Genomic DNA, 14,212 nt, shown 5'->3' with positions numbered 1-14,212 from the left:
GCAAAATTTCTCAATAAAATATGAAACACATCAAAAAAATTATACACCATATTCAAGTAGTATTCATCCCAGAGAGGTAAGGATGGTTCAACATATGCAAGCCAATTAATGTGATACACCACATCAACAAAACAAGGACAAAAACTATATGATTATCTAAATAGACACAAAAAGCATTTGACAAAATTTAACATCCCTTCATGCTAAAGGCTCTCAGCTAATTAAGTGTAGAAGGAAAATATCTACACAATAAAAGCCATATGCAAAAAACAAATAGCTAATATCATCCTGAATGAGGAAAAGCTGAAAGTGTTTCCCTTAAGAACAGGAACAAGACAAGGATGCTCACTCTCATCACTCCTATTTAACATAGTATTGGAAGTACTAGCCAGAGCAATAAAGCAAGAGAAAGAAATAAAGGTCACCTGGATTGGAAAAGACACAGTCAAACTGTCTCTGTTTGCAGATGACATCCAAAACAACATGGTACTCCCATGAAAACAGACATTCGGTGTAGTGGAACAGAATAGAGAACCCAGAAATCAACCCACATACTTACAGCCAACTGATCTTTGACAAAGACAACAAGAACATATATTGGGGAAAAGACCACCTCTTCAGTAAATGGTGCTGGGAAAATTAGACGTTCATATGCAGAAGAATGAAACTAGACCTGCACCTCTTGCCATACACCAAAATCAACTCAAAATGGATTAAAGTCTTAAGTGTAAAACCCAAAACCATAAAACTACTAAATGAAAACATAGGGGAAACACTTTAGGATGTAGGACCGGGCAAATACTTTATGAGTAAGACCCCCAAAGCACAACAGAAGAAGTAAATAAATGGGATTATATCAAACTAAAGAGCTTCTGCCCAGCAAAGAAAACAATCAACAGAGTGGAGAGACAACCTACAGAATGGGAAGAAATATTTGCATATACTATATATCCATCAAAGAATTAATATCCAGAATACACAAGGAATTCAAACAACTTCCCAGTAAACTAACAAACAATCCAATTAAAAATTAGACAAATAAATTAACATTTTTCAAAGGAAGATCTACAGATGGCTAACAGATACATGGAAAAAATTCTCAGCATCACTAAGCATCAGGAAATTGCAAATCAAAACCATATTGAGATATCATCTCATGCCAATTAGACTGGCCATTACCAAAAAGACAGAGAAATGCTGGCGAGAATGTGGAGAAAGAGGAAGACTTCTACACTGTTGGTGGGACTGTAAATTAGTACCACCACTATGGAAAACAGCATGGAGGTTTCTCAAACAACTACAGATAGAACTACAATATGATTCAGCAATTCCACTTCTGGGTATGTACCCAACGAAATGGAAATCATCATGTTGAAGGGATACCTGCACTCCCATGTTCATTGTAGCTCTATTTACAATAGTCAAGATATGATACTGACCTAAATGTCTACCCACAGACAACTGGATAAGAAAAATGTGGTACATATACTCAAAGGAATACTATTCTGCCATTAAAAAAAAAGAATGAAATTCTGCCATTTGCAGAAACATGGATGAGCTTGGAGAAAATTATGTTAAGTGAAAAAAGCCAGGCACAGAAGAAAAATACCTCATGTCCTCACTCATAAGCGAGTACTAAGAAAGAAGGAAAGAAAGAAGGAAGGAAAGCAGGAAGGAAAGAAGGAAGGAAGGAAGGAAGGAAGGAAGGAAGGAAGGAAGGAAGGAAGGGAGAGAAGGACCACAATAATACATTGAACTTTCAGAACGAGAGAGCAAACCAGTGGTTACTAGAGGTGGGAAAGGGGGGTAGGCGGAGTTGAGTTAGGGAGAAATTGGGTAAGGGATACAAAGAATAACTATGATTAGTAATAATGAATATGCTAATAATATTGATTTGATCATCACATATTATACACAAATGATCATAGTCAACACTGTACTCCTAAAATATATATAATCAATGATGCATCAATTAAAAAAATTAATTTAAAAAAATTTTTTTAATTAAAAAATTTAGAAAAGGATCTGCTTGATTTAATTATTCCACAATGTAAACATATATCAGGACATCATGTTGTGCTCCATGAATATACAATATATACAATTATTATTTGCAAAATAATTAAAACTTTTTTTCAAAAAAATCTTCAGGATTTAGGTGATGTACCTATGCCAGAGCATTCATTGGAGACATATAAAGGTGGATGGATCAGAGAGTTATTTGTTATGCAGAAGCCATAGAACATGTTGTTTAATTAGACATGAGGCACAATAGAGATAGAAGAATCAAATTTAAGGCCTGAGCAACTGCATAATAGTGGCATCCTTTCATGAGTAGAGAATAATAGAACAATAGAGGAGAAACATGTTCAGGATAAGATAATTTATTAACTTTTCAGTCTGATGATGTCCAAGTTTAGATGGCCAGCATGAAAATGATTATAATGGTCTGACATTCAGGCAGAGATTGGCCATCAGAAGAGGAAAATATGCACTTAGTTATCCAGATGCTTTCTTCTGATGATAAACTATTTTAAAATTGACATTAGAGAGATCATGTATCTGAATATTTGAATGAACATTTTTTTTTTTTCTTGCACAAGTTCTGTTCATTGAAAGCCTGTGTACCTGCTATGGGCTAAATTTGTCCTCTGAAAGTTCATGGAGTGGAAACTTGATCTCTGTTTTAACTTTGTTGAGAGGGTGGGAAATCCAATAATGATATTTGAAAGGTGGAACTTTTAAGACGTGATTAGATTGGGAGGACTGTGCCCTTCTGAGTGGATTAGTCCTTTCATGGAGTAATGGGTGTGGGCTCTGATGGCTTCATAAAGAGAGCAAGTGAAAAGTTAGCACTCTCGCTCATCCCATTTTGCCATGTGATACCCTGAGTTGCTATTGAGAGTCATCCCACCAGGAAGAAGACCCTCACGAGATGTGTTCCCTGGATCTTGGACACCTCACCCTCTGAAACTGTAAAAAATAAATTCCATTCTTTTATAAGTTACCCAGTTTCAGGTATTCTGTTATAAGTGACAGAAACAAACTATTGCAGTACCTCACACATAAGTGCAGATACCACAGCAGAAGATTTCCAGCAGAGTCTATATTTTACCTTGTCAGTTACTTAACCTGTTTATTTTTCTTGAAACCGAAATATATAGATTTTCAAACTAATACAAAAAGAAAAAAAAAAACTTGATTGTGTACTTTCTAATTCTTAAATATGACTGGTTTGAATTTTAAATAGTGAATAAATTGAACAAGTTGATTCTCACTGGCAAAATGTTATGTTTACCATTACTAATCAAGTATCGGATTCAACTTGGAATAATATTAGAGGAAATGAAGATGAAAGATTATCAGTGTTACCTGAAAGGTATGAGGAGTGTGCCTTGCTTCCCCCCGCCCCAATAACAGGATTTGCTACAAACAGGCTGGCACTTTATTTTTCACAACAAGCTCATTATGCAAAGGGAAACAGCAGCTAAAGAACATTGGCTGACTCGTACATTTCTATGGAATGGAGATGCTTTTCATTAAGAGGATGATAAGTTAATTCTTTGTGCTTAAGACAAATTATTTCCAGAAATAAGTGGCAAAGAGTGCCATCTAAATAGAAGTGAAATAAGAAGCTTGAAGAATTATTTAGAGGCGGGAGAAGAGAATTCCCACATGTTTGTGGTTATAAGTCGAAGTATTGTCAGAGGGAGTCTTGACCAGGAAAGTTCCATAGCTATTTCAATTCCACTGCTAGTTTTTTGAAAAAGAAAGATAATATATATTGATTGGATTAGAAGATGCAGAAATTTAGCCTTTGATTTGAATTCCTGGAAGAATTCTATCCTCATGCACTTTTCAATATCACTGGATAGGGTCTTTCAGTCAGCTCCCTGGAAAAGTCTAGGGGTGGCATCTGGAGAAGCAAGTGCTTTGTTACACCCTCTCTAATTGGACTTGGCTGTCACAGCAAGTGTGAGAACTTAGAAGTCATACTCCAGAAAGATTAGTCACAATTGTCTCCTTAAAAGTTCACCTAAATTCCCAGAATTATTTTAGATGAAAGTTACTTAAATAATGGGTTGTTTACAGTTATAGAAATATTTATGACCATAGACTTGAGAAAAGAAAGGAAAAGAAATTAAAAAGATGAAACAGGGATTAAGAAAATGGTGATGTCAGTGAAATGAAATGAATTTATGAGGCGTGTATTCTTTGAGGCTTGGCTTACCTTTCTGAAAATATCAAGAATGCTCCCAATAATGGTAGAACCATTTTATGAACTGTAAACTAAGTGATTAAGAGCCCTGCAATACTGAATGAGTATTATAACCCTTATCTACGGAACTAAAATCAAAAGAAAATGTATAATTGGGCATACAGCTGCTGTGAAATTGTACACAAATTACTTAACTTCTCTGAATCAATTGCCTCATCTTAAAAATGGAAATAGTAGTAATGACCACATTACAGGACTACTGTCTGTATCAAGTTATGCTTCATCTACACTTCCTAAACTGGGGTATGGGCTATGTGTCTGTTGTTACTTAAAGTCACTAAATAAACAAGGCACATTACACATTACACAATGATAAATAATCTGAAAAACATTTCAAACATTTATTTTTTGGAGTACAATATAGGATAAAGTCTGAGACCATAAAAATTTTTTAGGCTTACAGTCATTTTGTCCGGCTCCTCCCCAAAATGATAGGATTGTGAAATAATTATTCTTATTTATTAAGGTAATTTTAAATGGAAAAAAATGATAAGTACTGTTTTATGCATTCTGGTACAGAGTAGACCTTCTATATTTTTTTGAATAATAAGAAAAGCTGAATTATTAGGAGCTAAATGTTCAGTACAAAACAAGTACAAATATTAAGTATGCTTACTACGTATGAATTATCTCATTGAGCCTCATAACAACCCAGGTAGGTACATCTATCATTCAAATTGATATCATCTATCAACTTCAACTTGATAAATGAAGAAACCAAGAATAAAAAAGTGAAATGTGTCTAAGTCCTGGGAGCTAATGAGTAGGAAAGCTAGGATTCAAACTGAGGCCATTTGGCTCCTAAATTTATGCACTTTGCAGCTATGTTGTATTAAAAATTAAAATCATGGGTCCACAGAACCCCTGGAAATCAAGGATTCATGGAAAGTCCTGGAACACCTGTAGGAACGAAGTAAGCCTAGGAAACAGTAATACAGCGACATTGATAACCCACAAATTGGTTAGACTGACACTGCAGGCACAAGGTCACTGCTGAGACTCTGTTTTGCCTCACTCTAAGTCATTTCCAAAAATATTTTCAAACTTTCCCTACATTTCTGTACTTAATTTACTGAGTTCTTGGAAGACATACAGTCATATAAATGGACAAGCCTGAGTCAGTGTCTGAATCCTGACTTTCAGAATGAGAGAGTTTTTTATCCTTTGTGATTCAGTCCAGGAAAGTTGAATTCTACCTTTCGCTGAATCACAAAATTTGAGTTATTTCTCCAAAACAGGATAGAGCCCTTGATGCTTAGCAGTTAAGAAGATCTGTCCATGATTTTTTTCCACCTAACATGATAAAAATGTTTTTTGTGAAGCTAAATAAAGTATATGTGTTTTCCAAAGGGAAACAATTCAAGTCTTCAAGTCAGGATCACCACATAATGTTCATTTGTCCCCTAGCTCTGTCACCTCTCCCTCGAATACTCTGCACCCTCTAGACTTTCATTTTCTGGTATAGCCAGCCACAATCATATGAGGATGTCTCTTAAGCACTTGAAATGCAACTAGTATAAGTTGAAATGAGCTATAAGTATACAATATACAATGGATTTTAAAGATATATGTGTTGAAATGGTAATATTTGAAATGTATTTAATCTTAATTAAGTGAAATATATTTTTAAATGTAATTTTACCTGTTACTTTTTACCTTTTTAATGTGAGTACTTGAAATTTTAAAATTGCCTGTATGATTCATATGATATTTATATTTAACCACACTGCTCTTGATTAAATGATATAGTTAAGCATTAATACTAAAATGCCCTACATGCCATATATGGGGAGGCAAGTAGGAAAATATGGAAATTACCTAAAATACATAAATGTATATATTACATCTACCAATCACCATAGGGAGTGACTGGTTTAAACTAACATTCCCACAGAGAATGACTATGAATGTTAAATGAACGCATGAAAAAACAGATTGAAAGCATCAATGAAAACTAAAGTTATAGGAACTTGAAAAAGCCAAGATCTTAGAGAGAAGTAAAATGCATTGAGGTGAGCTCAATATTCTGCTGTCAATATTCCCTGAAGACACAATTGCCAGCTCCTAGATTGCAAATGTGCAGAGTGAGACACTGAGAGAAAAAGCAGAAAGCAGTTGCTTAGAATCTAAAAAGACAAGCAGAGTGAGCAGAGATTTTTTTAAAAACCTTTTCATGATGCTGGAGAGACAAAACTTGGAGCTAAGAATTCACCAAGGAGAAAGGGCTCTGGTAAGAACCCCAGGCATACAGATGAAACTTTGAAAAGGCTACACTTTAGGAGAGGGTCAAACTGGAAACAGATTAGCCTCAACTGGATTACTATGGCTTAATTAATATCTATTTACTTCCAGACACAAAATAAATCTTTTATGAAGTAAGGAGCAGTATCATAGGACTATACTTTTTGTACACAATGTCCAGAATACAATAAACAATTAAGTTATCAAACATGACAGAAAACACAACCAAATGACAAAAAAACAAGCAAGATAAAAAGACCAACAAGTGATCCAAATATTGGCAGTATTAGATCCAGACCTCTAAAAAAAAAAAAATTGTTATAATAAAAAAGGATGAAAAGATAAAGAATTTCAACAAAGAACTAAAATCTATTAAAAAGCAAATGTGAATCATAGTATTAAAAACATAACTAAAATAGAGCAATGGATTAAACATAACAGAAGAGAGGATTAGTGAACTGAAAGATCATTAAGAAATATTCAGAATTCTGAATAAAAGAAGTAAATGTTGAAACGTAATAATTAAGAAGAGAACCCAAGAGATATATGCACACAGTGTTAAGGCTTAATATATAGATAATTAGCAGGAGTTTGAGGAGGGGAAAGATGGTGCAAAAACAGTAAAAGAAAGGATAATGGCTGAAAATCTTCCAAAACTGATAAAAACACATCAAGCCACAGTTTTGGAAAGTTCTACAAATCCTAAGCAGGATAAATACATAGAAAACCATATGTAGGAATACCATAGTAAAGCTGTCAAAAATTAAAGATAAATAATCTGAAAAGTAGCCATAGAAATGAAGCTAAAATAATGGATACAGATATAATTGAGCCAATGCAGCCAGACACAAGAGTATTGTTTGTAAATTTTTGTTTATATAAAGTTTGAAAATAAGGAAAACTGATCTAAAGTGATTGAAATCAGAAGGGTAATTATAATTGGTTGGTCAGGGGCTCAGGGGAAACTTTGGGGTGCTGGTAATATTCTTATCTTTCTCGTGGTTATGGAGGTGTGTTTAATTTAAGTTACATCAATCTGCATGTTTAAGATATATGCATTTTATTATATGCATGTCACATGTTATACTTAAATAAATGCTCCTTATTTCAAAATGAAGGACTATGGGTAAAGACTCAATTCTTTGTTTCTAAAACTTAACAGGTAACCAATGAATGGTATTTATGACCTTATTCTTTATTTTCATCATCATCTTGCCTTCAGTTAGTACCAAAGTGGTAACCCAAAACCCTTTTCCTGCCAAGTATTTAGTCCTTGGTTATTGTGCTGATTTTATGTTCCAAAGGTCTTCCAACAACTCCCACCAATCAAGCATAGTAGTAGAAGAAGGCACTTGATAGTATACCTTTTTTTTCCATAATCTCTGAATTTATTTTCCCATTATCCCCCGGGATAACCAGCTTAGCCAATATCATAACCCCTTCTTTGCCTTGTGGCATAAGAGCTGAAAGGACTTTCTATAATATCTTAGGTTCAAATTAGGTAGAAGTATTATAGTGTTACATTGGTAAGAAAATATTTTAATTAATTCACAGGGTCTAGAAGAAATGATGTTGTAAATAGATCAGTTATTATTAGAAATGATGTTGTAATAGATCAGTTGCAATCAGAAAATAGAAAAACCCTTCTTCCTGGAGTTTGTATTTTGGAGTGTTTTTTGGCAGCTGGCTGGTGTGGGGATCTGAACCCATGACCTTGACGTTACAAGACTTTGTGCTAACCAACTGAGCTAATCGACCAACCTGGAGCTATGTTTCCTGAAAGTAGGCTTCTGATACTGTTGCATTGATGATGATATCAAAGAAAACAACATTTATCAGAGCTTATTTTTTACCAGACACTGTTTTAAGCAGAATGCATATACTAATTTATTTAAGCTTCAGTAAAACCTAATTAAGTACTTTGAGTATTATCCATATCGAGGATCAGAAAACTGAGACATAAAGAGCTTAAGTAATTTTCCCAGGTCACAGAGCTTATAGAAAATGAGCAGAAATTTGAACCGAAGCATTGCTATTCCAGAGTCTAAACTTACTGTTCTTTTTAAAAAATAGTTTTAGTGAGGTATAATTCACGCAATAATACTCACTTGATATATAATTTGATAAGTTTAACATACATGTAACCTTTGAAACCACCACCTCAATCAAGATAATGAAAGAGTCCTTTATCCCCAATAATTTCCTATTACTTTTTTTGTAATCTCTCCTTCAAATCTCCACACCAGGCAACTGTGGATCTGCTTTATAGCACAATAGGTTAGTGTGCATTTTCTAGAATTTTATATAAATGGAGGCATAGAGTAGGCCGTCTTTTAGCCTGGCTTTAACTCATGATCCATTCATGTTGTTTTGTGTACCAATTGTTTATTTCTTTTTATTGTTTAGTAGTATTCTATTTTATGGATGCACTATGAATTATTGATTCACCTGTTGACTGACATTTGACTTATTCCTAGTCTTTGGTTTTTACAGATAAATGTGCAAAAAACACTTGCATAAAAGTATTTGTATGGATATATGTTTATTCCTTTTGAGCAAATACCTTGGAATGAAGGTGAATCACATACTAGGTGTATGCTTAATTTTTTAAGAAACTGCCAAATTGTTTTCCAAGGCGACTGTACCATTTTGTATTCCCTCCAGCGAAGTATGACAGTTCCACATGTTCCACATACATAATTGAAATGATCATACTTTCAAAATTTTAGACATTCTATCACTTCCTCTTCTTTTTGTAACTTATTTTATTTTATTTTATTTTATTTTTTTGGTGGCCGGCCAGTACAGGGTCCAAACCCTGGAACTTGGTGTTGTCAGCAATTAGACATTCTAATAGGTGTGTGTTGGTATCATATGGTGGTTTTAATTCACGTTTTCTTAATGAGTAATAATGTTAAGCATTTTTTCATGTACTTATTGGCCAACAGTATATGTTCTTTTGTGAAGTATCTGTTAAGTACTTGACCATTTTTAATCGAGTTGTTTGTTTTCTTATTGCGTCTTGAGAGTCATTTATCTACTTTGGATAAAAATCTTTTATTAGCTATGTAACTAGCAAATATTTTCTCCTGGCCTTTGATTTGTTTTTCCGTCTTGATGAAGGTTTATCAATTCTCTTGATCTTCTCAAATAACCAGCTTTTACTTTTACTGATTTTTGTATTGTTTATATTTTTTCTATTTTATTCATGTCTGTTTTAATCTTTGCTATTTAATTTATTATGCTTACTCTACATTTTATTTGTTCTTATTTTTACTATTTCCCTAATGTAGAATATGAGGTCATTCATTTTTAACCTTTCTTGTTTTATAATAGATTTTTTAGTGCTATCAATTTCCCTCTAAATGTTGTTTTACCTGCATTCTACAAATTTTGATATGTGTGTTTGATTTCATTCAGTTCAAAATTGATTCTAGTTTCCCTTTTGATAGTTTATTTGACCAACGCACAGAATCTGCTGGTGCCTTGATCTTGGACTTTCCAGACTCCAAATATTTGAGAAATAAATTTTTGTTCTTTATGCACTATCCTGTTTATGACATTTTGTTACAGCAGCCAAATGGACTAAGACATGTGTATTCTGCTATTGTGGGGTGAAGTATTTTATAAATGCCTATTAAGTAAAGTTGATTGATAGTGATTAAGTCTTCCTATGCTTATTCTTTCAATGTGTTCTGTCAGTTATTGAAAAAGTGGTGTTGAAATCTTTCCCTGTAATTGTTAATGTGTCTATTTCTTCTTTCAGTTCTATAAGTTTTTGCTACAAATATTTTGAAGCTCTGCCATCAGGTTATAAATTGTTTATAATTATTATATCTTCTTGATAAATTGACCATGTATCATGACACAATAACCATTTATTATTATTACATGATAACCTTTATGCCTGGAAATATTATTTATTCAGAAATCTACTTTGTCTAATACTAAAATCATCACCTTACCTTTCTTTTGGTTAGTGCTAGCATAGTATATTTTTTAGATTATTTTGCTTTGCTCAGGCCTGGTTGGGGGTGGTGGAGTGCATTATTTGTAAGCAAATTGTGTGGGGGGGAGTGGAGTTAGTGTGCATGCATGGTGCCACAACTTGGCTGGCATCTGCCTTGGGCATCTGCCCATGCGGTCATGCTCTCCAACCTACAGTTTCCAAGGAGCTGTTTGCTGGTTACCTAGCTCATAGACCTGCATGTGAGGGGTCTGGTGACCCAGCCTGGCATATAAAGGGTTTGTGACCCAATCTAGACAATGGGCTTGAGGGGTCTGTGAGCACCAGACCCAGCCCTAGCTCGACAATTGGCCCAGTTGGCAGGATTACAGGCAAGTAAAAGAGCTCAACACAATAGAACTTATTTTTTCTATCTAGCTGTAATTTTTTGTCAATTAATCAGCCTCTCACTATCTCCACTCCCTTTCCCACACCTAGTAATCACAGTTCTTCTCTCCCCTCTAACAGTTCAACTTATTATTATTATTTATTTCTTTGTATTTTACCTCTCACATACGAGTGAGAACATGTGGTATTTCTCTTTCTGTGCCTGGCTTATTTCACTTAATATAATTTTCTCCAAGTTCCTATAGAGTATGGTGCTGATAACACCAAGGTCAAGGGTTCAGATCCTCATCCTGGCCAGCCACCAAAACAAAACAAAACGGGGCATTTAATAAATATCTAGTGGATGAAATAATGAATGAGTATTTTGAGTTTTAGATCTGAAAACAATCGAAGCTGGTAGAACAAGAGACGGATGACACTTCCTGAGGTATGACCCCCTCAGGGAAGAATCATCATAATGAGTTAGAACTTTGTAGGATTGAATATACTGAATTTTGTCTGTGGTGAATCCTAGTTGACACCCAGAATATGTATAATATGGCTTTTCTCATTACTAGAGGTATAACTCAGTCATTATATTTGGTAGTTTTGATCACAATGGCTTTTTGATCACAATGGCTTTTTGATCACAATCGGAGAAGTACATTAAGTAATAATGTTCTCAATAAAATGTAGTGCTATAAGTTTCTAAGTAAATGCAGTATTGGCATTCAGAGCAATAGATCTAAAAATTAGAATTACTCTTTCTCAAGAAAGATCCTTTCTGTTGAAACTATCCTTAAACTAGTTTTCTGATACACATTCCAAGATGATTAGTGGAATACATTGAACAACTCCTTCATGTTATATTAAGAGAATCCTTTTGGCTTTTTCTGCTCCCCTGAAACATGCTGCAATTTTCCCCAGGGATAAGATTTGCAGAAAGTAAACCTTGACCTCATTAGTCAATTGCTGTATGTTTTAACTCAGAGTTCTTAGATAAAAGAAGCTGCAAAATTTCTGTTTGTTCTTCATAGTTGTTTTATTTAATTAAATTAAAACTGAGCGATAAAGAATAATGCTTTTACTGCCCTTTTATTCTACAAAATAGAAGCATATACTGTTGAACCAGGAGAAAATTAACCAACAAACTAGAAGTAGGTCTTATCTTTTATACCATCACTTGGCAGATTGCCTGGGCTTGTTCTTAGCTAGTTAGTGGTAAAGAGGAATTACTCTTAAATTTCATTTCATCTGAAACCAAAAAAAGCACTCTAGTTTCCTAGAATTCCATTCTTCTCTTACATCAAATAAATAGGAGCACCTCTATTGCAAATTAAGTGGTGTTTCCACCTGAAGCCTCTCTCAGGAAACTCCCCTGTTTAAAAGATAATAGATAGTATCTTAAAAAGCATCATCCTGTATGAAATTCCTTTTTCAATCCAGACAATCTTCCCTGTGATTTCTTCTTGGCTAAATTGATTTTAATTACATTCCTGTTTGCTTTTAGTCTCCTCTTCCAAATTAAATTTAGCATTAATATGATGTGTCCAAACAAGCCATATAGATTTATTACTTTTCTAATCTAGGTTTTTTTTTTAACAGAGAGAAATTTCAGTGGCTCATATTTCTTCCTACTTCAATGAACATTTTAAACCCAGCTTGAATACATAAAACAGAATAGCATATGAACTTTCAGAGAAGTTTCTCACATTAGCTGAAAATTAAAACATTTAAAGCTGGTATTAAAGCAAAAAGTACTTCTCAAAATCAACTATAACTGAGAAAAAGACCATTTTAACATTCCAAACAAGTAGTTAACTTAGAATATTCAATGCAAATTTGCCTAAGATTCTTTAGGGAAAATTCATTTTCTATTGCTACATAAGAAAGTACCACAAATTTACCAACATAAAGCAATACCTGTTTATTAGCTCACAGTTCTGTAGGTCCGAAGTGTGGTACGACATAGCTGGTTCTTTTTTAGGGAACAGTAAAAGCTAAATCATGATGTTACAAGTCCAATTTTTTGTCTAGAGGCACTAAGGGAAAATATACCTCCAAGCTCATTCTTGTTATTGGGTGAATTCAGTTCCTTCCTTTTGTGAGACTGAGGTATGTTTCCTTTCTGGCTGGCAGCCAAGGGCCCCTTTCAGCTCTTAGAGGCCTCCCACATCGATTGATTCTCTGCAATGCGGCCTCCATCTTCAGGCCATCAAGTGCACCTTGAATCCCTGCTGTGCTTTGACTCTCTTACTTCCTCCATCTCTACCCTCCTAAACCCATATTCAGAAGGCTAATGGGATTAGGTCAGGTCCACCTGGATTATCCCCCTATTTTAAAGTCAACTGATTTGGGACCTTAATTAAATCTATTACATCTGCAATATTCCTTTGCCATATAATGTAACATAATGACAGTAGTGATGTCTCCCAATAATCACAGGTTCTACAAGCACAGGATCATTGGAAATCATTTCAGAATTCTGGTGACCACAGGGGACAATGCATACATTTGACAGAGGCTACTAAAAACTTCTTCTTTTAACTAGTTCTTTTTTTTTTTTTTTTTCCGGCAATGCCGAAGTGACTATTAACTATAAACCACTATAGGATAATATTGGTATTTACATGGCTATTGAATACTAAAGCGAAATTTTAGTTTTGGTTTTAATTGCAACAGGAGTAAAAAACAGAATCATAAAAACATTCACAATCACAATGCCACTAAAGAATCAATTAAAAAAAATTTTTTTTGTTATAAAGTGTTTCAATCTATTTGAATCATACTAGCTTCAGTCAGTCCTGGATAGAAATAAGACCCTGACAGCTAAGTAGCTAATGAAGGCAATAGAATTTTCAGCACCTTGTCATTTGCTGCCATCTCTGCCACCACCTCTGCACCCCAGGGAATTAGCTATTTGAAGAAGGGTCAAAGGGCCTGAAATGGTATTGGAGCTTGCATGTGAAATGACACCATCTTGTCTCAACGCTAACTGTGCTGGAAAAGAGTAAATAGCCAGAAGTCACCAGCAGTTCAAAATAATAAATTTGAAAAAGAAAGCAATATGTGATAAGTGCAATCATCTTAATGCAGATGCAAAAACACATCACTCTAGCACTGTAAGAGTCATCTAAAAGAATAACAAAACAATGTACAAACAACTTAGAAATGCTTCTACATAAATTTCACATTTAATTTAATAAAAATTATTCTGCCACCTATAATTTTTACTTTTCATTTTGATAATTTAGTGAGAAGGTATTTCAGTCCTTTCAAATCACATATTCTATGTGAACATTTTGAACCCTCTTTCGTTTCCAAATTCATTTTAGTTCCTATGTCATAAAAATCTGATA

This window comes from Cynocephalus volans, chromosome 12, assembly GCF_027409185.1.
Source record: "Cynocephalus volans isolate mCynVol1 chromosome 12, mCynVol1.pri, whole genome shotgun sequence".
Lineage (NCBI taxonomy): Eukaryota > Metazoa > Chordata > Mammalia > Dermoptera > Cynocephalidae > Cynocephalus > Cynocephalus volans.
This window is presented reverse-complemented; position numbering follows the sequence as displayed.